Here is a 27,305-nt window from a genome sequence, read left to right on the forward strand (position 1 = left end):
TGTCTTTTTAGTAGTCTGGTGATCAAAACTGGATGCAGTACTCTAGATGTGGTCTAACTAAGGCTTTATAGTGTGGTATTATAGTCCCTATATCCTATATCCTATATCCCAAGTCCTAGATTGTATCCCTTTATTAATACAGTTTAGGATGGCATTGGCTTTTTTGGCTGCCGCTGCACACTGTTGATTCATGTTTAGCTGGTTGTCTACTAGGACACCAAGATCCCTCTTGCAGTCACTGCTATTGAGTGTGGTTTCACCCAGTTTATATGTATATTTTTGGTTTTTCTTACTTAATAAAATTCTGTATAGAATTTCATTTTATTAGATAGGGCCCAGTGTTCAAGTCTAAAAGTATCAGTTTTAGAAATGGAGGCTTCATCTCTTATAAGCTGATGGATATCAATTACTTTTATTGTAAGGCCTTCTGAATTAAATTTCTTCTGAGTTGGGGATAGTGTGTTTTAGAATCTTCATGTATGTAATGTGGTGAAGGGAGCCTGTTTTTGACAAATTTATATAGGAAAAGGTTGGTTAAAGTCATGACTGATTGTCTAATAAAGTTCTTCAATTATCCATCCAATTGGTGTATTTCCACTTGTGGCAAGGAAGGCAGTGATTTCAACTTACATGCCAGTCAACTTAGTTTATGAAATAAATGAAACAATTCCCAAACTTTGCTATTATTATTCATTTAGATTCCTTTTACATAATACCCTGTTTCCCCCAAAATAAGACATTCCCTGATAATAAGCCCAGTCAGGCTTTTAAGTAGATGGCAAAAAGGCCATCCACTTATTCCAGGGTTCAAAAAAATATAAGACAGGGTCTTCTTTTGGGGAAAACACGGTAGTTGCCCTACATGAAGCTGTCAAATAGTCAGCAGTAAATTTATGCAAAAACATTAAAAAGGGGAAAAACACTTTTACCGTGGAGTTGTATTATGCTTTCAATTACAGCAATATAACTTTCCTGATTACCTAAAGTTACTATTATAAAACTGGAGAAACCCTACTATAAAATATCACACCCATATTAATCATACCCTCATTACTGAAAATTAAGCATTTATTTGGGCTCATCATGATTAATATCTCTAAAATAATTGCCATGAAAATACACATCCTTCCTCCTGAGCCACATTTATACTTTAAAAGTAAAATATACAAATACTTACAGTCACAGTGGGGTTTTAAACATGAGAGGATCCAAGTTTAACCATGTAAACTGCATAGTAAAGTATGCAAGTTGAATCAAGTTGATCAACCTCAGTGGGGTTTTTTTTCACCTATTTAAAATAAAAAGCAAGAACTGAATCTCGGTGCTACAAAATTATGTTGCTGATGTCATCAGATGGGTCTACTTTTACTCACTTAATTTTAAAAAAATCTATTCATCAGAAAAGAAAAAATAAGCATTCAAACTCTATCAGCCATTATTACGTTCCCCCAGAGTATATTTCTTTTTAGTAGTTTTAAATAACTAAAAACTAGTAACTTTATTGTACAATCATTTTATGGTAATATTCTAAACATGTAATTTTTATGGAAATTTCTTAAATAGAATGGAACAGAATATCTTAATCAAACAAATCGCTATGCAAATAATATATATTAAAATTACTGCTAAAAACCACATTTGTTCCAAGATTTAAACCAAAGTCAACGGATTTTTTTTTCATGGTGGTTTTATTTCTAATTCTGATCACAGGTCACTAGAAAATTATAGTGTGTAAAACTGGCCAATGTAAAAAGATCTATGAAAATCATAGCAACATAACCACTTCCTATTTGTTTCAATGGGGCAAATGAAAGAAAGCTTCCTCAAAAATTGTGTCCCTTACCATTATGGTTTACTTCCAAGATCCCCCTTGCAATTGATGTACCCACTTTGAAAAATCAATCACTTTGGAAGCAGATGCAACCCTGTTACACTAATTAAACTTTGTTTTGCACCAGAGTCATGCATTTGAAGTGTGTGTACAGTATGTAAATTATACAAATTACAAGAAAAGTTGATTAGCGTAATTCAAATCTCAGTGCAGTTACTAAATTTAACAATGAATACAAATTATACTCAATCAGCTCATTTCTATATGTTAACTGTACAACATGCATCACCAGCTTCAGAGTAATATGAAATAACAACCAAAGAAGAAGACTGCTAAATTAGAGATGATTTAGAGGAATATGAAGATGGAGTCAGGAGAGTATTTTTTTAAAAAGAAAAAAAAATGGAACTCCTAATAAATAGTCCTCAACCTATGACCAAAATTGGAACTGCAATTTCCATTACTACGCAGTATAAATGTTAAAGGAGTCACATTCAATTTTATGACATTTTTTGCCACAGTTGTTAAGTGGATCCAAATTTATCTCCTTGATTTCATTTGTCAGAAATCTCCTACAAAGTCAGCAAATGGACATTGCATAACCCAGAAATGCTGCAAACTGGTGCCCACAAGTGTCCAAATTATGTGACTATGGGATACACCGGTTACTTTTTCAGCAACATCACAACCTTGAACAGTTAAACAAATGGTCAATAGTGCAGGATTACCTGCACTGTTATAATTAATTCTAATGATTACAATAACTTTTATATAGAAGCCAATTCAAGAGTTCAAGTTCCAAGACTATTCAAGTCCCTCACTAATACAACTCCAATGATGGTGAGCTGACACATATTCATCTGGAACACTATGGAAATTTATGAGTTGTAAACTCTTTTCTGACACCTATAGTAATGTGTGTGTTTTAAAAAACCTGAATTTAATACTTTAACACAGAACTCTACATATTGTTGTCATACATTGACAAACATTTACAAAGTCATGCAATTTTCTTAGAAATTGTTAGAAATACTACTTTTGCACAGTAAACAGTACTACTACACAGTAAACAGTGCAACCACACTAGCAAAAGATGAAAGAAGAATATATCTAACCCCCCTAATGTTTATTTGTTGATTATTTTAAGTTTAGTTATATACAGTGGTACCACTACTTACGAACTCAATTCTTTCCATGACCAGGTTCTTAAGTAGAAAATTTTTTAAGAAGAAGCAATTTTTCCCATAGGAATCAATGTAAAAGCAAATAATGTGTGCGATTGGGGAAACCACAGGGAGGATGGAGGCCCTGTTTCTCCCAGGAGATTCCTAGAGAGGCCCCATGGAGGCTTCTCCCTGCCTTTTCCGGTCATAGTTTCAGAGGCTCGGGTTTGTAATTGGAAAATGGTTCTTGAGAAGAGGCAAAAAAATCTTGAACACCTGGTTCTTATCTAGAAAATTTCATAAGTAGACGCTGATCATAAGCGTCAGCCGATCACAGCCCAGGCTGAGAAATGCTGTAAGGATGGCAGCCACTGTGTTTGTTGTTGAACAGATTAGCTGGAGCTAAGTGGTGAGAGAAAGAGAGGGTAAAAATGCCCCCCATTGGCTCTTTTAGCAAGTGGTGCAATGTGCATAGGAACTCCAGGAGTGAGAATGGCAGTCAGTGCGCCCTATCACTTTGAGGGACCCTCCAATGTCACACCATCCCCCAAATGATCCTTACAGCCATCTAGGAACTCCAGGAGCTCCCTGCTCCAAAGCTGGACCAGGGCAAGTCCTTGATGGTCAATGCCTAGCTTAGAGCACTAACACATGTCGAAGCAGGGGCCGAGGTTCGACTGCCGAGCGCCCTGATGGAAGCATGCTGTCTGTCAAATTAGTAGAAAACTCACAATGGGAAAGGTTACAAAATCCAATTTTTCAAACAGTCAATAAGGTAAAAGTCAGTCTTCAGGAAGAGGAAGAAAGGGAAGCCAAGTCCATCCAGTCTGAGGACCGAAACTGGGTCCTAGGAGAGCGGATCCGACAAAAAGTAACAGTCCTTATTCTGAGTGGATGAGGACAACACATCCTGAATGCTAGGTCCACCGACTATGGAGAATTGAGTATTCTGTAGAGGAAGATTACTATTTCAATTGAAGAAAAATAATACTATTCCAAATACCATATTAGCTTACTGTAGCATAAACAAAAAATAAGGGGAATCCTAGCAGCACAAGAACGGGTGGCAACGGAAGTCCGGAGATGGGGATTCCCAGCGAGGGGAGGCTCAGGGAAATCCCAGCAGCGCAAGAATGGGCACTTCAGGTGGCAATGGAAGTCTGGAGGCGGGGATTTCCAGCGAGGGGATGCTCAAGGAAATCCCAGCAGTGCAAGAGTGCTTTGGGTGGCAACGGAAGTCTGGAGATGGGGATTCCCAGCGACTTTTGGGATGGGTTTGCACGCATTATTTGCTTTTACATTGATTCCTACAGGGAAAATTGCTTCTAACTTTTCTACTTACGAAGTTTTCTACTTACGAACCTGGTCACGGAACAAATTATGTTCATATGTAGAAGTACAACTGTATATGCCTTCTTTTCCAGTAAATAAACCAAGGATTCAAACAGTACCTGTACAGGTACTTAACTCAGTTAAGGTTTAAATATCAAGAATGCCATACAACTTTTTTTAAAAAACGGCCTTACTCAATCATTATGCAAACCGGATGTGCAGGACACTTTGTATAAATTTGGCCTAAATTGGTACAAATTACAATTCGAAGGAAAGGATTTTGCACTTTCAGCTATACATGCATTAGCATTTCTTTAACCCAGGATGGTAAATTATCAGAATAAAGATTTTCTGAAAACAAGTTTGTGTCAGCTAAATGTGCAATATCCTATAGATATTAATGGCCAATACAATTATGTCTCAAGATGGTGACTATAGACTAGCAGTATCTGGGTTAATATGGATATCACTTGTGTGATATCTTCAGAAAGCAGTTTTTGAATCAGATTAGAAACCATTAGTGAGCCAGATGACAGACAACAAACATGCTTAATCCAGACGATAGAGAAATATTTTTGATCAATCAAAAGATTGAGGAAATTAAAATAATGTTTAAAAAATACTTGTAAACATATTTAGAGCCCTCAGAACTTGTTGAAATGGGTTGTATATAAGCAATGAGAGAAATTGAATGGGACAGGATGGGACAGAATAGAAATTATATCAATAGATTCATGTGTTTTCTAACTATTCCTGAATATCTCATTAATTAATTAATTCATTCATTCATTCATACATACATACACACACACACACTTCAAGACAATTACACATCGGTATTCTAAAACATAATCATACAAAACTGCTTTATGTTTCAAATCTTTTGATACTGTAGCCAATCCAGAATGGACTAGATTAGTAAATCGGATAATAGCTGGAATTCTTGGTTACCAGCCTAATGTAGAGAAAGTTCAGAATGCTCTGTTATTTCTTAGAAAGTCATAATGATATAGGTCCAAACTACTTGAAAGACTGTATTTTCTCATTAAGAAAGATCTCAGAGAGAGGTTTTTCTGATCTTATTACAATCAGGGGAATATTTTAACGAACCATGATACAATACTTTTACTGAAGTTTTTCCAGGGATTCTGCAACTAAAGGTTCATTACCATCTACAACCAGACAAACACATTCTCAGTTATACAACTGGAAAACCAAAAGTTGGTTTGTCTAATGAAACAGATTTTAATGACTGGCAAGCAAATACCAAGCAAATAATCTTCAGAGTTATCAGGTAAGATATACATATGCATGTCCAAGAAAAGGTTAGATAGCCATCTGTTGGGGGTGCTTAATTTGAATTCCTGAACAGAATGAAAGGTTAGATTCAACGACCTTCATGGCCTCTTTTGACTATGATTCCTAGCAATAACTGTGTCAGTGACAAGAAACTGGTGCCTATAATGTTCAGATACTTCATTCCTGTTTCACGTAACTCAATTAAGGTTTTTTTTCCAGAGGAAAAAAGCTTTTAACAACCACATCTGTTCTTTAATAAATCACTGTACTTTGTCTTCCTGCCAAAACTCCTCCTTTATCTAACTTACATCTTCATGAGGAGATAGGAAATCACATATTACAGTGGTGACAAACAATTGTAATTATGTCATTAGTAGCCATTTAGACTACAAAAGTTCTCAAAAAGGAAATATAATGAACAATAAGAAATATAGGATAATACATTGATCACAGTTATAATCCGCTTTTTACTTCACAAGTGTAAAAAGCTGGCATAATTCATGGGCACAGCAGGCAATAATAGTATATCACTTTATGAACTATTCAGCTATTTTATTCCCCTAGCTACTTTAAAATAAAAAAGCTTTTAATAGCTTGATTTAGACATAAAAGTTATTTATGATGCTTCATTGATTATAATATTTACTTCTTGAATTTTCAAATTGAAGCAATTCTTTCTGAGATACTAACACAAACCACATTATCAAAGACCTCTCAAGAAAGAACATTTATACTTGTAAAAATTGAAACAGAAATGTTACTATAGCTTAGGAATGCAAGGTTTCCCCCAATGATAGAAACAGAAAATAAGGGGCCATATGCAACTAATGGATCCCAGTTTTTGAATCTCTTTTTTTCAAAGAGACCTAACAAGCTGGTGATACTGCATGAGACAAAATTTTATAGACAGGACTTCAGAATAGTTCAGGTGACTAGACCTTTCAGTTCTATTAGATTCAGTGTAGCCAGAACTGATCAGGTTTCTGAACATATTATAGAAAAACATTCAACATTTTTTTTAAAAAAACTAAGTGTTTATCTTATGCATGGACTTTCTTATTAAAAAAAACTAGAGCAAGTGATACTTTATTTTACTTCATTTACTACTGTATCAGCCTATTCAATGCTTTACGAACTTTTAAAGAAATTACAGGAAAATTAATAGTATATTTTTGTCTTTGGAAATCTTCTATTTCTTCAGAGGATTTCAGACCGTATCGAGAGTGCTACTTAAAATTGAAAATGCATTAATGGAGAATATAACTGACAGTTAAAATTCTATTAAAATCTGTACAAAAATATAACAGAGATATGTAATTCAAAGGATCAATATTCTGTACCTGAAAACTGTCAATAAGGCATTTGAGTTAAATGTGATATGTCAGAGAAATACAACTTAATATATTATTGTAAATTATGTAAGAATGCACACACTATATTTTCGTATGCATTCTTATAAAAAAAATTTTAATTGTACAAATTGAGGTTTTGTTTTATTTTAAAATACTCTGATCCAATAATAAGACTCCGATTACCGCACAAGAAAATTACATTTTTTTAAAAAAAAGCAACATACTACCCCAATAAAAGCAATACACACATATAATAGATAGATAGATATATAGATATATAGATATATAGATATATAGATAGATAAACAAACATAAAACAAGATGTTTTTCTGTTCTATTTAATGTTATGACATAATCTATGTATAATCTATGTATGCAAAATTTGTGCGCTAACCATACACACCATTCTAAAGAACTATTTCCAACTATGAAACGGTCTCCACAAATGTACTCATTTTTGTATAGTTGCAGCTACCGTAAAAAGTTCTTGCGTGAAGAATGTGACATGAAAGACTGGTTCAACTATATGCACTGAGAAACCACAAAAAGCTAGTCTATCACAAACATACTTAAAATGGATCCACTGTTACGTGGCGTTTTGGAAATCAGATTCCCCTTAGTAATAATGAATGCAGTACAGTATATGTTTGAATCATTGATATGCCATATACCAGTGATGGCGAGCCTATGGCACGCTTCTGTAGGGCCTCCAAAGGGGGCAGGGGAGGGTGTTTTTGCCCTTCCCAGGTTCCAGGTAAACCTCTGAAGCCTGGCAAGGGCATAAACCTGTCCTATTGGGCCCACCAAAAGTTGGGAAATGTGCCATTTCCAACCTCCAGAGGACCTCCGGGGGGGGATGCGGGAGGCCATTTTCGTCCTCCCCAGGCATTGAATTATGGGTGTGGGCACTCGCGCATGCACAATAGCGCATGCACACTGCTTTCAGAACCTGAGAGAAAAAAGGCTTGCCATCACTGCCATATACAATTTGTACAAACCAACTGCTTTTTTATATAGGTGTTCATCACAATTATATATGACATCATTAAAAACAACGTTTAATGAAAAGCTTTTCCTGCCCTCATGTTTTGATCACCGATTTTCAAAAAAGAGGGGGAAAGTTACATCAATTGAAATCCAATATTGTCCTTAGAAATTTCTCTTTAAAAATAAATACTGAATTGACTAAATTGTACATCTGTTTAAGTGTAAAAATTTCCTGTTAGCTTGTTTCTTCTCTCTTTTTAAACAAATCTATTTCCTGTGTTCTGAAGGATGAAAATTAATAACCTTCTAGCTTGGATCTCATCTGGTAACATAGCAAATCACTATTTGTAGTTTCACCTACTACAGCATTAAAAAGACCAGAATGAATCCCTCCCTTTCAACCCTATGATCTTAAATATTACTGCGAAATCTGAAAACATTTGTCCCAAACCCCAAATCCTTTCTGTAATTATCTTTCTATTTTTTTTTAGCTCCTAAAAATGATTTTAAGGCTTAGGGAATCCTCTACAAAGGTTACATCCCAGCCATTCTTAACCACATAACATTAATACTATATTCAGTTTTAAGAAATATGTATGCGCCGGTAGCGCTGAAAGAGCATCTTGCTTCTCAATAGAGTATTGGATGCAATGGCTCATTACTGATGTCATGCTATAAACAGCTATAAAAAGGAAGGCCACACTTGGATATTTCCCATTATCTTTGATGCACTTTACTACCATTTAATGTGCAAGGCAAAAGGATCACAGCAATGTAAATATTCCTGTAAGAATTATCCTCTCACTACAATTCAAATACTTTGTTAGATGCTTTTTACAGCACTTTGTATATATCCATTCTTTACATTATTTAAAGGATTCCTTTGAGGACCTCAGCTGGATCACAGCCCTTTTCTTCCTGTTAGGAAAGGGAGCAGTCAAGCAGTGATCTTGCTTTCTATTGCTGATTCGTTTCCCTGAGACAGCATTAGATGTTATTAGAATGGATCCCAGCAGAGTGTAGTTAAAAAGTCTGACAGTGTCCCCATTACAAAGCCATTTTTCTTGAAAAAGGGTTTTGTAAATTGGCAAAGTTAATGACTTAATAAGGAAAAAAATATACTTTACAACCTTAAGGAATTATACCCCTTCTTCTCTTAAGAAAAAAATATTCGCAAGAAGTAAATAAACCAAAAGAAACAATTTTTTTTAAAAAAATCTCAAGGTAAGGTTTAGGTTAGCAACTTGCTTATTTTTTTCTCCATATTGTTAAACTATTAAGCCAAATCCACTCTCATCAGAACCCATCTATGTGTGTTTTTAAACAGTGATTACCTCATTACATGTGGCATTTAGTACCATATTCCTGAAGTTAAGTTATAAAAATTATAACAGAAGTGATCGAGAAAAGAATGGAAAGATATAAAGTAATTCTGATAAGAGAACAAAGCACTTTTGTTTAATATAGAAGGAGAAAAACAGACTTTCTCTGCCCTTTTTCTAGAGTCTCAGCATTTTGGGGGAATTGTTATGATCAAAACTGGACACAGTATTCCAAGCTGGCCTCACCTGTACAGTATAGAGTAGAATATCTTTTTCTAAAGCTTCAAACAATTCAAAAGAATTTCATCTTTGCTTGGTGCTTTTCTATTCACCATCCAGTTTGTTGTTTCTCAAATTTCATCTTTTGTTTAGGTTCCCTCCTGAATATATTCTCTCTACAATTCTACAATCCCAATGCTGAAGTTTTTGGAATAGTTATTCCATCGTCGTTTAACCTCATTGGGGTTAACTACCAGGGGTGAAATGCTACTGGTTCATTCAAACTGTTAGTATAAAATGCTTTTTTAAAGTTTTTCTTTAAAGTTTCCGATAATCAGCTGCGATAATCAACTGTGCTGCGTGAACATTAGGTAGCAAAATGTGCTTTAAAAAAATTTTTTTTTAAGGTTCCAAAGATCATGGGCACAGCTGATTGTTATAGCTGATGGCCAAAAGTTTTGTTCAACTTTTTAAAGCATCTTGTACTACCGGTTCAGAAGACCCTGTAGTTTAAAAATGCTTGAGCCGCTCCAAGTCCACGGAGAGGGGGGCATACAATCTAATAAATTATAATTATAATTATTATTATTATTATTCCCACCCAGTCACATGACCTCCAGACCAATCCATGCCCACAGAACTGGCAGGGAATTCTTTTTTAATTTTATCATTGGTCTGTATCAGGTCTCTTCCATAATTACTATGTAGCGATCTTAACTAAATTTTCATATGGATTCTTTGAACCTTTTACAAAACTTCTTCCTTTTCTTATTTTCCTCTATTCTTGATTGAGACATCTCTGTTCGCTCTTTCTTACTTGATGTAGAAAATCTGTGTTCATTCACTGAATATCATTCTTGTAGCCCAAAGCTTTTATCCTATTTTCCTGAGGCTAGCATTATCGTTTGCTAGATTTGACACTTCAGGAATATTTTTTCTGCTTCAATGTTTTACTATGTCTAACAGATTCTCAGGTAACTTGCTGAATCTATTACTTACACTGATCACTTGACTAAACATTGTTGGAACATGTATTACTTCTAATTTTCTACAATAGAGCTTTATATTAGATACTAACAGTTCATGGGTATGTTCACAACATATACCTGAAAGTTTCTGTCTGGTTAAACCGGAAGTCAATTCTTCCATTATGTATCTGATTTGTTTCTGATATTGTGCATCTGATAACATTGAGGTTTAAAGACTCCATTTATGTTGCCTGAAGCGAAATTTGGTGGTGAAACTCTACAGCCTTTCTTTGCATTATTATATTTATCCACCTTAAATCTTGATTTCTCCAACCTCTATTATAATTTGCACAGAATACCTCTATATCTATGATAAGAGGATACTGTGAGAGTTTTAGGCATTACATTTGCATAGTAACAAAGCAGTTTAACAATTTAAACCGTTGGCAGAAAGTGTACTTTTAGACATACTCCCTAAAAGATCTATTTTTAGAAATTCACAGCTACATATTTCATTTTTTTTCAACTTCCAAGTAGGAGAAGTTCTTTGTAACCCTCTTTGTAATTTTATTTAGGGTTTACAGGGATATACGTTGGTGAAGGGAAAGCTTTCTTCCCCCACTTTTCTGCAGTGCTACAAATATCTTAAACAGCAGATTCAGCATGGTTTTTCCTTTGACAATTCATTTTTCCCATTTTTTCTAAATTCCTCCAAATGGCTATTAAACTTATCTATTAACTCTAATTTCTTCCCTAACAGTGCAATATATTGGAAAGGGAGGAAATGTATATTTGCCCTTACTCCTCTTGAAATATATGCCTCAACATTCCTTTCTCTAGGAGTCAAGGGCATTCAGCCTGCACTTGGATGGGAGTGACTGTCTCCAATTGGGACAGTGAATTGATTGGACCATGTGATGGACTCGTTGGTGCAGAGGATGGATCTTTGACTTTCTTTTGGGTGGGGAAAACCTGGAACTCTCAGATTTGGATTTTCCAAAATGTGCCAATATGACATCTTTAATAAAATGGAACTTTGAGGAGCTTCACCTCTTGGAGTTTTATTTTGTTGGAGGCATTTATTTATTATTTATTAATCAGATTTGTATGCCGCCCCTCTCCGCAGACTCGGGGCGGCTCACAGCAAGAATGTAAACAAATCTAATATTTAAGTTAATTTAAAACCCCAATTTAGAAACCAATCATACATACTAACATACCATGCATAAATTTTATAAGCCTAGGGGGAGGGAAAGTTTCAATTCCCCCATGCCTGACGACAGAGGTGGGTTTTAAGAAGCTTACGAAAGGCAAGGAGGGTGGGGGCAACTCTGATATCTGGGGGGAGTTGGTTCCAAAGGGTCGGGGCCGCCACAGAGAAGGCTCTTCCCCTGGGTCCCGCCAAACGACATTGTTTAGTTGACGGGACCTGGAGAAGGCCAACTCTGTGGGACCTAACTGGTCGCTGGGATTCGTGCGGCAGAAGGCGGTCCTGGAGATATTCTGGTCCGGTGCCATGAAGGGCTTTATAGGTCATAACCAACACTTTGAATTGTGACCGGAAACTGATCGGCAACCAATGAAGACTTGGAACCCCGACATTCTGTTTGAGATAATTTAATTCTCCCTCGTGGGGTTGGTGATGTCGACACTTATTTTTCGCCAAACTCTTTAACAATTGAAGAGCTATAGCACAACCATTCAAAGCTGAGTGACTGATAATACAAACTGCAGCCAGGCTCAGTCCATCACTTCGTAGACAGGATTAACCCATGCATGGCTGCTATATCCATCATGAGGAAGAAGAGGCGTATCAGGTAGGACCAATGCCCCCTCTTGCACTAAAAAAGGTGATGATTATGATACCTAGATGAGATTTTCCAACTCATAGGATTGTATGTGTTAATCATTTATTCCCAGTATTGATTTTTCTTTCTCCCTCCCTCTTTCTTTCTCTTTCTTTTCTTTCTTCCTCTCTTTATCTAAGTACCCACTTACCTTCCTACCTACTTGCTTACATATCTATATATCAATGAAACCACTGTGTCATTTCAGTCATACGAACTCTTAAGTGGCATACATTATAAATATTCATAATAAATACCTAATAATACAGCAATACTTTGTAACTTTAAAGGATTAAATGAACTCTCCATCATGGCTTACACAAATATAGCACACTTAAAAAATGCAATTTCTCAACTGAAACCACAAGATAAAATTCTTATTCCCTTTCACATAAATTTATGCCTGAGCAGAGTAAAAGCTATAGCAAAAATTGTAAATCAGGAGTTAAGCAATATTTGACTGAATTTTACCACATGGGACCTATAATTTATACCTGGTATTCATAATGGAATAAATGTTCAATTAAATGAATTAAATGACTATAGTCTCTTTAAAAAAATTTTTTTTGCAGTGATAGTCAGTCAATTTCTTCCCCTAGATAACAGGTTTCTAATAAAATTTCAAACAAAGTAATAGTACAGTTACGTTTTTATACAATCCCCATTACATTTTATTGCTTTAATCTCTATTTTTTAAAACCACTATTCATCGTAAGTACTATTGCAGTGCTCTTTTTTCCAAAGGTAATGATTGATCCTTAAGAAATAAACCATGTAGACACATTCAAATACTAATTATAGGTAGTCCTCAACTTACGACTATCATTTAGTGTCCATTGAAAGTTATGACATACTTAAAAAGAATAACTTATGACTCCAATCCAAAAGTTCTGACAGTTTCGCCCCACATCCACACCGACAGAGTCACATACAGTAACTGCACTTCAGGTGTTCGGAAACATGGCTGTCTTTATGTCTGTCACAGCATCCTGTAATCATGGGACCACAACCTTTTTTGCCAAAAACTGGTCTTTCCAGTTTTCCGCTAACTGAAGTGTATCAAACAATGGTTTTGCTTAACAACTATCACAAAAAAAACATAAAACCAGGTTGTATTATAGTCGCAACTTGAGAGCTTTCTGGATAGTTCAAATTATTAATTTAATTAGTCTGAATATTAATAATAATAAGCTACCAAAAAGACCCAACTTAATGTTACTGTTATCAACACTGTCATTGTCATCATCATTTATGCTCTTCCACTGAAAGACTCAAGATAACTTACAGTGTAGTAGAAATTATGAAATGTCCAAAAATTATAAGAAATGAATTAAGTTTGGCACCAGTAATGGACAGCTGTAAAAGTGAATTCATGATTTTAAATGTATAAAAGTCAATAAAAATCATTTTTTTAAAAGATAACTTACAATGGATCCTTAAAAACTGTACAATGCAACCACAGAGAAGGCTTGGAGCTACTCAGGCATAGCCATAGCCTTACACTCCTTAAAGTCTCTCAACAACTATCCAAGATTTCAGAAGCAGTTTTTTCAAACACTTATTTAAACTAAACCCAGGAATTTTTTTTCATAAACAGAAAATATTCTCCTATTGATCAGCTTTTACAAAACAATCTTCTTACAACATTTCCTCCTCTTCCATAGTTTACACCAGATCATTCTTAAATGGTTCCAAATCACATCACAGCACTTATATGTGTTGAAGTTAGCCTACTTATGTAGAATTCTAACATTTCCAATTTGAGTTATTGAATTTATTTTAAGATTGAAGATATTCAATGAACCCATGAATTGACCGAATGCATTATTTTCAAATGTTGTAGACAATCACTAAGCATAAAGTAAAAACATCCTATGGCTGAACAAACTGGTTTTAAAGCATACAGTTATTACTGCAGTAATACTGACAAAGAAATTCCCATATTCTAGCACTTTTCTACATGTTTCTCCTTGTTTGGAATGTAGTTCTATCTTTATAATTTTAATTTCAGATTTTGTATTTTTTGCTGAAAGTATGTCTGTCCAAATCAGATGTAATGATGGGTAATCAGCATTGAGAGCTAAAAGACAGGCTGGCAGGTAGCAACCTTATCAGCTCACAAGCTTTTTATAGCTGGTCATGCTGACTAGCACACTCATTTTATGAGAATATCCATGGCAGGTTCTCAAAATATGTTCACTGTTCCAAAGAGGTGACCTACTATATTATTCACGGTAGAGTAGCCAAAAATCTTGAAGTCTAGTAATAATATTTGCTTACAGATTAACAGTTTGTTAAAAATCATAAGCTTTTATGAATACAGCAATTTCATTCTTGAAAGTGCTTTTATCTGCCTGTATACTTACATGTTGTTGCACTCTATGCCAATGATGGCAAACCTATGGCACACATGGCACAAGTGGCACATGGAACCCTGTTGGAGGGCACACAAGGCATTGCCCTATGTCAGCTCCAGAGCATTGTGCATGAGCTGGCCAGCTGATTTTCAGCCTTTGGGAAAGCCATTTCGCCCTCCCGAGGCTTCATAAAAGCTTTCCTGAAGCCCCAGAGTGTGGAAAAACCACCCAATGAACAAACTGGATGTTTGGAAAAACGGACTTCCGGGTTGCCGGTGGTGCTGATTTTTGCACGCCAGAGACTTCAGGGAAGCTTTCCGGAAGCAACCGGAGTGCAAAAAACAGCACCACCGTAAAAACCGGAAGTCCTTTTTCCAAACTTCCAGTTTGCCCATTTTTTCACCATCCCAGATTTCAGTGAGGTCTGTGCGCATATATGGGGACCAGGGGAATTGTGCACATGCGCAGAGGCAGCATGGGGGGTGCACTTGCATGGGGGATGCACTTGCATGGGTGGGAGGGAATGGGTGTGGACATGTGCTATGTATGAAAAAGGTTCGCCATCACTGTTCTATGCTATATAGTGTCATCTTTTTTCCCCAGCTGCACTCTATCTACCTACTAATCTACCCTACTTAAAAAATATCCATCTTCTTCATAGAGACTCTGGACAGTATACAAATATCTCGCCACTTTGCAGTTCTTCGTTCGCGGCTTCAGTGCATCGCGGCTTTCTGTGAGAGGCATGTGCAGTCATGAGCAGTGTCTGCCAGGATTCTAGAGCTACCTGGAGGTCAGGAAGCTGTGGCAGAGCCGAGGAGGAAGCGGAAGGCTCACCGTCCTCTGCCTCGGCATGTCAGAATGAAGCAGGGAGGCAGGGAGGAGGCCTTGGCGGTCGGGATTCAAGGACTGCCCGGAGGTTGGGAGGCAGTGGCGGAGCCGAGGGGGAAGTGGAAAGCTCACCGTCTTCTGCCTTGGAGGCTTTTCTGTTCTGGACAGGACAAGGCAACCAAGGTGGGCATTTCCTTTCTTCCCCTCCGGATCCCTGAGTGCTTTCAAGCAGGTGGCGACCTTTTAATATTTCAAAAAGGCCTCACATCACTACTTTGCATTTTTTCATTTATCGCAGATGGTCCTGGAACATAATCCCTACGATAAACGAGGGATCACTGTAGACATAAACTTTATCTTTATTTTTGTAATGTGGCAAATTTTACTGCAGCAGCACTTGAGATCAAATTTTATATTTGCAAACTAACAACATGCTAATTGAAATCATGAAAATGTCTACTCTCTGTTCCTGTATTATTCTTAATTTTCATTGAACTTTTTTATTTGATTGGTAACATTATTACCAAAGTACAAACAGACCATTATAAAATGAGCAATTATTCACTTGCAAACAACATTTCTTCATCAATTTTAACCAGCTTTTAACAGGAACATCCTCATAATACCACTAGAAGTACTTTTTAAGTCATTCTTTGTTATTAAAGTATCTGTTCAGACATGAAAATCTCATGCAGTTCTCCTAGCAGCATCCTTGCAATGACAATCTATGGGAGAGCAACTGAATGCAATTTACTCTTGGTAATTTAAATCTGAGTGAGATCACAAGACAACTGTGTGATAAATGGGTACTTTTTTCTCATTTTTACAGCTACACCTTTGCTACAACTTCAACCAAAAAGCCATTCCTGAGCATGGGTTGAAAAGAGATCCTCTCCAGTGTTATTATTTAGAGCAAGCTTTTCCTACTAAAACAGAGCGGAGTGTATATTCAACAGATGCCATTTAAACAGGGGCTTTCCTTGCCCCAAGGTACAGTTCAGCTTGTCCATTCTAATGCGCAATTATAGAATCAATAAAAAATCCCTTTGAAACTACCAGGACTAGTGCTGACATGCCGACAGTAGTCGCGCTAACAATTCTTTCCCTGCTTCCATTATTACCACTGTCAAGTGTTCTCTAAGTAGCAAAACATCAAACCAGGTTGCAGGCTAAAAGCAAAAGCACGTGCCACAAACTAAGGTTCTGTCCAACCAATGTAATATCAATCACATTCTGCTGAAGTCACTTGAAAATAGAGATTCTACTCATCTTGTTTTTCTTTTAAGTTAACCAAGGGCACGCTTTGAAATATGCTTTCTTCTTGGATCTTTTAAATGTGGTGGCATAAGGGCTGGATTATAAGAATAAGAGGTTTCATTTTGTAGAAAAAGAAGCAAGGTAACATTACCATGCCTCTTTTGTGACTGCAAAAGGACTACTTACTTATGCATTCTGGAGAAAGTGTATAACATTGAGAAAATGAGGTGTGCAACTTTCCATCGTGTTGTTGTGTTTGTCTTACTATCTTACCCATCTAAACCCACACATATGTTTCCCTGCAATGATGCAAATGAGGAAATATGCTGATATTACAACAATACCAACTCCTGAACAAGAAAGTCTGGTCTGTTTTGCTGCCGATGGACATTTTATGGTGGAATATTCAGTGGCAGCTTGATCTCTATCTCTGTCTATAACAAATAAACTGCTTCTAGGCCCATCCAACAAAGTAACTTTGCACGATATAATTTCAGCATTTCTAAAACTTATTACTATTCCAGTAAAGTAGTACAATCTTAAGGGAGGGGGTAGAGAAAAACTTGCAGAATGAATAAAATGTCTGTGCTGAAAGTTGCATATCTATTATTATTATTATTATTATTATTATTATTATTATTATTATTATTATTATTATTATTATTAAGATTTGTATGCCGCCACTCGTGCCACAACCTCCAGTTTCCTATACAGTGTTCCCTCGCTTTTCGCGGGGGATGTGTTCCGTAGAGATGCGGAAGTAAATACACTAATTTTGGCTATGAATAGTATCACAAGCCTTCCCTTAACATTTTAAGTCCCTAAATTGCAATTTCCCATTCCCTTAGCAACCATTTAGATTATTACTCACCATGTTTATTTATTAAAGTTTATTTAAAAAAATATTTATTAAAGGCAGATGAAAGTTTGACGATGACATATGACGTCATCGGGCGGGAAAAAACATGGTATAGGGAAAAAACCCGTGAAGTATTTTTTAATTAATATAGAAACATAGAAACATAGAAGTCTGACGGCAGAAAAAGACCTCATGGTCCATCTAGTCTGCCCTTATACTATTTTCTGTATTTTATCTTAGGATGGATATATGTTTATCCCAGGCATGTTTAAATTCAGTTACTGTGGATTTATCTACCACATATATTTGAAAAACCGTGGTATAGACTTTTCACGAAGTTCGAACCCGCGAAAATCGAGGGAACACTGTACTCCCAATTACACTCAATGATAAAATATGTTTGAAAAGTGAAGTGTAAAAAATGAACGTATTTTACCATTGTGCAATGTGATCACCTCCCCTCTTTTTAGACTTTTGTAAACATCTGTATCTTTCAGATCCTAGTTTCTTCCAAATTACAATTTTTGAAGCTTCAAATTCTTCTGTTTGAAGGAATGTCTGCTATTTGGTGGGCCTTGCTTTGTGCAGCAGTTCACTGAAACAGGCAAAGGGGGAACTATAGATCTGGACCGAAAAACTAGAGAGAATCACTTGGGCATTGTTCTTCTGTTCAATCATGTCTTCTGCTTGAACAAGTTCGTGTGAGGTTTTTTTAGCAAAGTTTCCGTTTATTTTTGCCTCCTCTTCCTAGGGTTGAGAGTGAGTAGTCCAAGGTCACAGAGTTGACTTTGCACCTCCGGAGAAACTAGCACTCATGATCAACGTCTAGCCTGATACTTTGATCATTAGACCAAAGTGGGTCTCAACAGATCATCAATAGCCAGTAGCAAAGTATCAGAATGCCTGAATATCTCTTTTGTTATCTAGTGGTTAAAGTTTTTGCTACCCAGATTTGGCAGCCTTAGACAAAACTCAAACAGGCTGATTAGGATTGTAATATGCACCAAGCTACACATTTTTTGTAACCCCCCCCCCCCCCCCCAAAAAAACCCCTACATGTTGAATAAGCCGCAATGTTCACTGTGTTGAGTTAAAATAAATAGTTATCACTAATGTGACTTAGGACATCCTTTTCAACCCGGACACTTGGAATACTGTAACCACTTTTTTTTCTTCTGTAACTCTGCTAATTAATATTCTCTTCTTTATTTACCTTGGGAATAGCAATTTATCCATACAATGATGTCACTGATTTGATTCTTCTTCCTTCAGTCAGCTTGATCAGATGTCAGATACAATGCAGGTAAATTAATACATACCTGAAGAAAGAAACTCTAAATTTTTGTATCATATTTGCTTTCAAAGGCATTAATCTTAATCATACAACACATCTGTGCCAGCTACCATGGCCTAGAGGTGGAGCTCTTGCCTCACAATCAGGTGGTTGCGAGTTCGATCCTAGGTAGAGGCAGAAGCAGGGTCTCCGGGGTTGGATAAACTCCTTTCCAACTCTGTTATTCTGTTCAAAGCCACGTAGGATCATCTAACCTAAGATGTATGTTAGGAAATGTAAACTGTGAGCATTTCCCTTGAGTCTATGCCTTGTGAACAACAAAAACAAGTAAAATAGTTTCAAAAGGACCCAAGGATTGTTATGTTCGTTTAAGTGTTCTCTATGCGCATTTCATTATCAGAGCCAGATGTTAATTTTCCCCATCCAGTCCATTAATTCTGAAGTGTAATCATTCATTTCAAATTCGAAAACTCAGGCATGAGCATTCATCCCACATATCTAGTTAGAATTTCCAGTAAAAACATCTTAAAATCTTCTAAACTACTTCTACTGCACTTGAAAAACTATAAAGATTGTAACCCTGGAAAATGAAGTCCCCCTCTTTTTTCATGAGCCAGGTACAACTTGGAAAGTGACACAGGAAGCTATCTCAGACTGTCTTGATAGAACAGCTGCAATTTCAAACTGCAAAGACCACCATAGGAATAAGAACCCTTTCAAAACTCCTACAAGCTAACTCTCAAGTCTCTGTTTAAAAAGTATTTAAAGTAATGCTGACCTACACAGATTTTTTTTTTTAACAAGAACTACTGCATTTCTTATTAAAGACCTGTTCAAAGGCCTTTTTCAAGTTAGAATTATATAATAAAATGATTTAATTAAGAGGATTCATTACAATATATTCCTGGAGTCTATTACTATTGAATTTTTTTAAAAAATACATTTTATGAAAATTGTACATAATCTACCCTTAGCAGTTATTAGAATTTCTATTTCACCTAACAATGTCTTCAATAGTGCTTCTAAAAGTAAGGGAAATAAGGAATTAAAATAATTGGTTATTATCTCTTGCTTCAAGTGATCATTAGCAATTCAAACCAATGAGTACAGGACTCATTTTGGTTCTTACAGACCTTAGATTTTGAGGGCAGCCCTACGTTTTTCAGAGACTTACATGGCAGCTCTTGGAACCATCCATGCTAAATATACCAACTGCAAGGGACAATTTAAGAACCCACAGATGATTATTAGATCTGGCCAGTGCTTTCTGTATGGAAGCAAAGAAGTTGTTCGAAGCATGTTGGAAAGTCCTTAATGAAGCTACATCTTTTCCCATAATTGGGCAGCTATTTTCCACAGCTGCTGTTCAATTCCAAGAAAAGGCAAATTTGATTTTGTGACAGCAGATGCTATGCTCACCTTTCTGTCTTTAAATCTGAAGTGCTTCACACCAGTAATCATTAATCAAACAGCCAGAATGTTCTTCTTTATGATAAGATTCATATCAATGGATGACTTTCAAGATACATAGCCAAGTATTTAAGCTAAGTAAAGCAATGCAGTGTTATTTGGTAAAATGTTTTCTCCTTCTGATGGTCAATCTTATTCAATTATGTGAACATGGAGAATTACACCATCTCATTATTCACCAGTTCTGACAATGGGATGATTATTAAAGGATCCACAGAGAGAGACATAGCTCTATTAAAATGCTTTCAATGAAAAACAAGTTTCTTTGCAGAATAATAGCAGAATAATAGACATAAAAAATCTAGAGTGATGTTGAGAAGACAAGATAATTCTTATTTAAAAAGTGAGATGGAGTACAATGGAAACAGTACTGAGTTTGCTTGCTTGGTGTGCTAAAGGAAAGGCAATCCAGAAGGTCATCAACACAAATTATCATAAGCCTTTATCAAGATGAAGGATTGCTAAAAACCAAGAATACACTACAGGTTGAAATGAGAAGGGAAGAAGGTCAATCCATATAGTTGTGAGCCGCCCCGAGTTCTTGGAGAGTGGAGGCATACAAATCCAATTAATAAATAATAAATAATAAATATAGAAGCACTTGAACTGGAAGTCTTTAAGAAGAACACAACAATTGTCTAAGAAAGGTTAGCTTGTGCAAATGTTTATGAACTAAATATATATAGAAAAAAGGGTAAGGTCACATGATTCAACAAGAAGTAAGGAAGGAAGGGGATACTATGCTTCATCAAAGACTAGGCATGATGTTTTCATTGCCTGTAATAAAGGAATCCTAAATGTGGAGATTATTTCAGATAGAATCCTTGAGAGAGGCAGTTTGGAATGATGGTTAAGCCACCAGGCTAGAAAACAGGGGGACAATGAGTTCTGGAGACCTCACCTACAAAAAGATATAGATAAAATTGAACGGGTCCAAAGACAGGCTACAAAAATGGTGGTCTTAAGCATAAAACTTAAGGAACTCCATCTGTATAGTCTGGAGGACAGAAGGGAAAGGGGGGACATGATTGAAACATTTAAATATGTTAAAGGGTTAAATAAGGTTCAAGAGGGAAGTGTTTTTAATAGAAAAGTGAACACAAGAACAAGGGGGCACAATCTGAGGTTAGTTGGGGGAAAGATTAGAAGTAATGTGAGAAAATATTATTTTACTGAAAGAGTAGTAAATGCTTGGAACAAACTGTGGCTGGTAAATCCACAGTAACTGAATTTAAACATGCCTGGGATAAACATATATCCATCCTAAGATAAAATACAGGAAATAGTGTAAGGGCAAACTAGATGGTCCATGAGGTCTTTTTCTGCCGTCAATCTTCTATGTTTCTAATCCTACCTTGGGCACAAAGTCAACTGGATAATCTTAGGCCAGTCAGTCACTTTCTTTTAGCCCTAGGAAAGAAGAGCAATAAAACACTTCCAAAATGTTGCCAGGTAAATTACTGGCACTTAACCAGGCAGTCACCATGAATTAAGACTAACTCAAAGGCAATATAGTTATCCTCTATATGGTACATTTTCTGTATGGTAGTACAAACTTTTTTTCACAGATATAGACTTTTCCTAGGGGGGGGGATTTTGAAGAGCAATCACTTGTACGTAAGACATAGTAATCTTGTAGGAATCTCAATAATAATAATAATAATAATAATAATAATCATCATCATCATCATCATCATCATCATCATCATCACCACCATCATCATCTGACTTATATGCCGCCAGTCTCCGAAGACTATTCACAATACTAGCTTGTATCATTACAAATTTCACTGAGAAAGATACATTTCTCTCAAAAAGCATTCTCCCTTTTACCTGTTAGGAAAAAATCTTCAAGTTACAAATTTGCAAGAGTGTTAACAAAGCACCTAGGACATACATCACACTCCTCCATCCTAGGTTATCTTACCTGGCTGCTTTTTGGCAGCTGGGCTTTGAGACAGTACTTTAAATCCCATCACTGAATACCCCATTATACTTTACAATATGCCTATTCTTATTTATTATACTTCTCTGTCATCTTCCTACCAGAAATTAGCTAAATGATTGGCATGATGTGCACCTCCCTCCACTTAAAATTAAATTGTGGGTTTCTCAAATGCAGAAGACTGAACAGCTCTTGGTGTACAGCTGGTTACAAATAAGATTTCCTTAATACTTATTAATCAAACAATGATGACATTAGGAAACAAAAATATCCTGGCCTACTATAGCAGACATGGGCTCTGTTCCAAAGTATTTTTATACATTTCTGTTAGTGTAACAGGAAACTAGATGAGGTTTTTCAATATTTCTCATGGGAAACATCAATACTTACTAAGTACGAGTGACCTAACGTAGCCAACACCCAGAGAGGAAATTGCAAATCAAATCTAAATGCTGTGTGGCAAACTGGGAATCATCATGATAGATCCAAAAGTAAGCTCTGGATGTTCGACTGCTGAGAGATCACTTTTGCTTTAAAGGCATACTTTATGTCAATCAACATTAAATTCCTTTTCCTCCTCTCTACCAAGGAATCAGGGAAAAAAGTCTACTTTAAGCCCAAGTAATGACATGTTCAAAGGCCTCCAAGTCTGCTCTGTGTCTGGCATCAATGCGAGACCCAGAGGAGGCTGGTGAGTCTTTCAAAAAAAAAACCCTAGCTGAACAGTGGAGAAAGAACTGTAAGCCAAAATAAGAATGAGAATTAAACTTATGTATGTTGTACAAGCGGAATATAAAACAGGTGGAAAGAGATCTATTTTATACCTCAATATGGAAAAGTCTCTACAACTTACAGGTAAACTTGATCACCTGTGACTATGGGTATTTCTTTGTGACTTAAGTAAATGTTAGTCATTCAAAACACATATATAATTTCTCTTCCTTTCCCTACAACCTATTTCCTCATCTTATATATAGATACACTATAATTTATGCTTAGAACACGACAGAGCTTTTTTAAACATATTTTTTGCCAAGAATTAAAGGCGACAATATATTACAATATGAATACAGTGATCCCTCGATTTTCGCGATCTCGTTCTTCGCGAAACGCTATATCGTGATTTTTCCCACCCGATGACGTCACTCTCTTCCTTCCTTTCTCATCTTTCTTTCTCTCTCTCTTTCTCTATCTTGCTTCTTCCTCTCTCACACTCTCTTCCTCCCTCTCTCATTTCTTTCTTTCCTTCTCTCTTTTTCTCTATCTCTCCCCCTTTTGCTGGCAGGCGGCGGGCGGCGGGTGGGCGGGCGGGCGGCGGGCGGGCGGGGGCATCAGCGAGGAAGACCCAGGGAAGGTTCCTTTGGCCGCCCAGCAGCTGATCTGCTCGGCAGCGCAGTGAGGAGCCGAATCGGGGTTTCCCCTTTGCATGGGCGGCGGGGAAACCCTGATCTTCGTCTGCTCGCTGCTGCTGCGCTGCCAAGCAGATCAGCTGCTGGGCAGCCGCAGCAGCAGCCGTGAGCAGACGAAGATCGGGGTTTCCCCGCCGCCCACGCAAAGGGGAAACCCCGATTCGGCTCCTCGCTGCGCTGCTGAGCAGATCAGCTGCTGGGCGGCCGAAGGAACCTTCCCTGGGTCTTCCCCGCCGCCCATGCAAACTCCACCATCTGCGCATGCGCGGCCATGAAAAAAGGGCGTGCATGCGCAGATGGTGTTTTTACTTCCGCAACCCTACATCGCGAAAAATCGATTATCGCGAAGGGTCTTGGAACGGAACCCTCGCGATAATCGAGGGATCACTGTAATCAGTTGAATCTACCAATACTTCTAGATTTAGAAGCTCCATAGCCTAAATTCTAGTTTTAGTTTTACATGCTATTACTGGCTTTTCAGGAATTTCATTTATTTCCATCATCTTCTACCTTAACATCTTAATAATAATAATAATAATTAATAATAATTTATTAGATTTGTATGCCGCCCCTCTCCAAAGACTCGGGGCGGCTCACAACAACGATAAAAACAATATTAGCCGCCCCGAGTCTATGGAGTGGGGCGTCATACAAATCTAATAAATAAATATTATACTGGTACAAATCTAATATTAAAAAAACTAAAAACCCTATCATAATTAAAAACCAAACAGCACATACATACCAAATATAAATTATAATAAGCCTGGGGGAAAGGTGTCTCAAATCCCCCATGCCTGGCGGTATAGGTGGGTCTTAAGTAGTTTACGGAAGACAAGGAGGGTGGGAGCAGTTCTAATCTCCGGGGGGAGTTGATTCCAGAGGGCCGGGGCCGCCACAGAGAAGGCTCTTCCCCTGGGGCCCACCAGACGACATTGTTTAGTTGACAGGACCCGGAGAAGGCCAACTCTGTGGGACCTTATCGGCCGCTGGGATTCGTGCGGTAGCAGGCAGTTCCGGAGGTACTCTGGTCCAATGCCATGTAGGGCTTTAAAGGTCATGACCAACACTTAACTTGGGGATAGGCAAGCTACAAACCATTTAATTATTGTGAAATATCCTACTTTATAAATTAATACATTTATACTGATTGCTTCCTAAAATTACAATCCATTCTATTAGCAAAGCAGTATGTACTACTATGTACCTACTGTACATAAAAGTTTAAAGGTTTTTATACTCAACTCAAAAGAGTCAGAAATAATGTTCTTATTTTTGTAAATCTTTTTCTTGCTTAAGGTGACACAATACAGCATTCTTGCTTTATATTTTCATTATTTTATTAACCATGCCCCATTCGATATCTTTTCCCAATTCTAACCTCCTCAAAAAGTCACTCATGATTCAAGGTTACTGATATTTTCATTCTCAATGTATTTTTTTAGTAGATTTGTTTTGTCTCTCCCTGGCTCTTAACTAAAGTCTATTTTCTACTTCAACAAGTACAGCTATTATCATGCTGGGAGAAACCCTAAAGAGTTTTTTTATACACCTCTAGGATTCTCCTGAGCATGCTGATTTCTTCATCTTATCTGGCAGTACAGTTTTGCCTACACAGCTGTCATAACTCAGCAACTGAGTTCGTATTAATAGATACAAACGGGATCTATATTGAAATTTTGCAATATGGAATACACTCATTCACGGTTCCAGCTAGCGTAGTTCAATTATGTGATGACATATGAGATTCTTCTTTCCATTCTCCTCAGGTTTCCAATATTCCCTCACAGATACTCTGCACCCTATGACCATGAGTAGGCTCCACCCTCCAACAGATTGTAGAACTTTTATACTTCCTCACTTATCATATATATATTTTCTTTCTTTCATATATCCTCTCCTCTAAGTTCACTTTACCCTTATATATACTGTATTACTACATGTCTATTTTTCTTCCTATGTATTTGTGTATTGGACAAATGAATAAATAAATAAAAATAAAAGTTATAATTCCTTGGATTGTCCATGGAACTTATTCGCTAGCCTGTCATGAGATCGTTTTATTTGACATAATTACTAACAATTATGATCTTATGTTTGTTTCACAAAGCACTACTACATAAATTAGTACAACATGAATATTGAGGTTTGATAGAGAGATGATTGGATCTTTAGAAACATAGAAGACTGACGGCAGAAAAAGACCTCATGGTCCATCTAGTCTGCCCTTATACTATTTCCTGTATTTTATCTTACAATGGATATATGTTTATCCCAGGCATGTTTAAATTCAGTTACTATGGATTTACCAACCACGTCTGCTGGAAGTTTGTTCCAAGGATCTACTACTCTTTCAGTAAAATAATATTTTCTCACGTTGCTTTTGATCTTTCCCCCAACTAACTTCAGATTGTGTCCCCTTGTTCTTGTGTTCACTTTTCTATTAAAAACACTTCCCTCCTGAACCTTATTTAACCCTTTAACATATTTAAATGTTTCGATCATGTCCCCCCTTTTCCTTCTTTCCTCCAGACTATACAGATTGAGCTCATTAACTCTTTCCTGATACGTTTTATGCTTAAGAGGTCTCCAGAACTGAACACAGTATTCCAAATGTGGTCTCACCAGCGCTTTATTCTAATGTTTTGCTTTCATCTTGCTTTTTGTGATCCCACCAAGGTAATTATATCTTAACTGCAAGCTATTTATAGAAACACAGGTACCCATAGCCAGTACATAAACATATATTAAAAATACTCTAACAAAAGGGTCTGTCCATTTAGTTCAGTGCACGAGATTTGACTTAACTGCAATGACAGACTGTTAGCACATTTCATATTGAAAGGATGGAAGAGAACTAGGATCCGCACTTTCTTTTTCTTATGCATTTTACTGTTTTGTAACACCTGATCTTATTTTATATTCTGCATTCTTATATGGACTAATAGTTAATCAAAAGTGCATTATTATTTATTATATCTGGAAACACATTCCAGGATATAATAAAACACAAATAGAAAGCAATTACTTTCACCGCATAATGACTTCTTTAATTTAGAATGGTAGCAATTTTGGTATAGTTAACTACTTAAGTTGAACAAATTTAATTACTGAATAGCTGGGAGGTGCTAACTTGATCCAGGAAAGCACCACTGTTCTACAAAGTGCCTGCATCCTTATGAAGGAGCAAGTAATTAGGAATGCTCCTTAACCTCCTTTACAATTTGATTTTCAAATGGAAGGCGTAGAACGAGCACATTTCACCTATTGCTGCGTTATCGGAATGAAAATTTAATCTTGTGAATGTCAGCTATACTACAGCCATTTCTCATTTGAAGAGGTAAAGTCTAAAGACTGCATCTACCACAGTAAGTTGTCATCAATTTTATTAATGGGAACAGAAAACACAGATCTAGCCCACTTTCAATGTTAACTAGCATCCGGACTCAATTCAACAAAATAGTTTTAACATAGAAAAACTTATATGTGCTGGATTCCGTACACCTATGGTTATCTTCTTGCTTAAGTAAACCACTGTTAGCAGTTCCATCTGTCCTACAAAT

General features: G+C 36.7%; 1 protein-coding gene across 13 annotated transcripts in view; it reads right to left on the reverse strand.

Annotated features, from left to right (window-relative positions):
* The window catches only part of FOXP1 (forkhead box P1), a 780,655-nt gene that overhangs the window by 564,493 nt on the left and 188,857 nt on the right, over window positions 1-27,305 (reverse strand). For all 13 annotated transcript variants that reach the window (XR_011557934.1, XM_070738223.1, XM_070738212.1 and 10 more), the window contains exon 4: window positions 1,178-1,288. The gene's annotated coding sequence lies outside the window, so the exon portion shown is untranslated. The remainder of the gene's footprint in view (window positions 1-1,177; window positions 1,289-27,305) is intronic.

The sequence above is a fragment of the Erythrolamprus reginae genome, chromosome 2 (assembly GCF_031021105.1).
Source record: "Erythrolamprus reginae isolate rEryReg1 chromosome 2, rEryReg1.hap1, whole genome shotgun sequence".
NCBI classification, from domain to species: domain Eukaryota; kingdom Metazoa; phylum Chordata; class Lepidosauria; order Squamata; family Dipsadidae; genus Erythrolamprus; species Erythrolamprus reginae.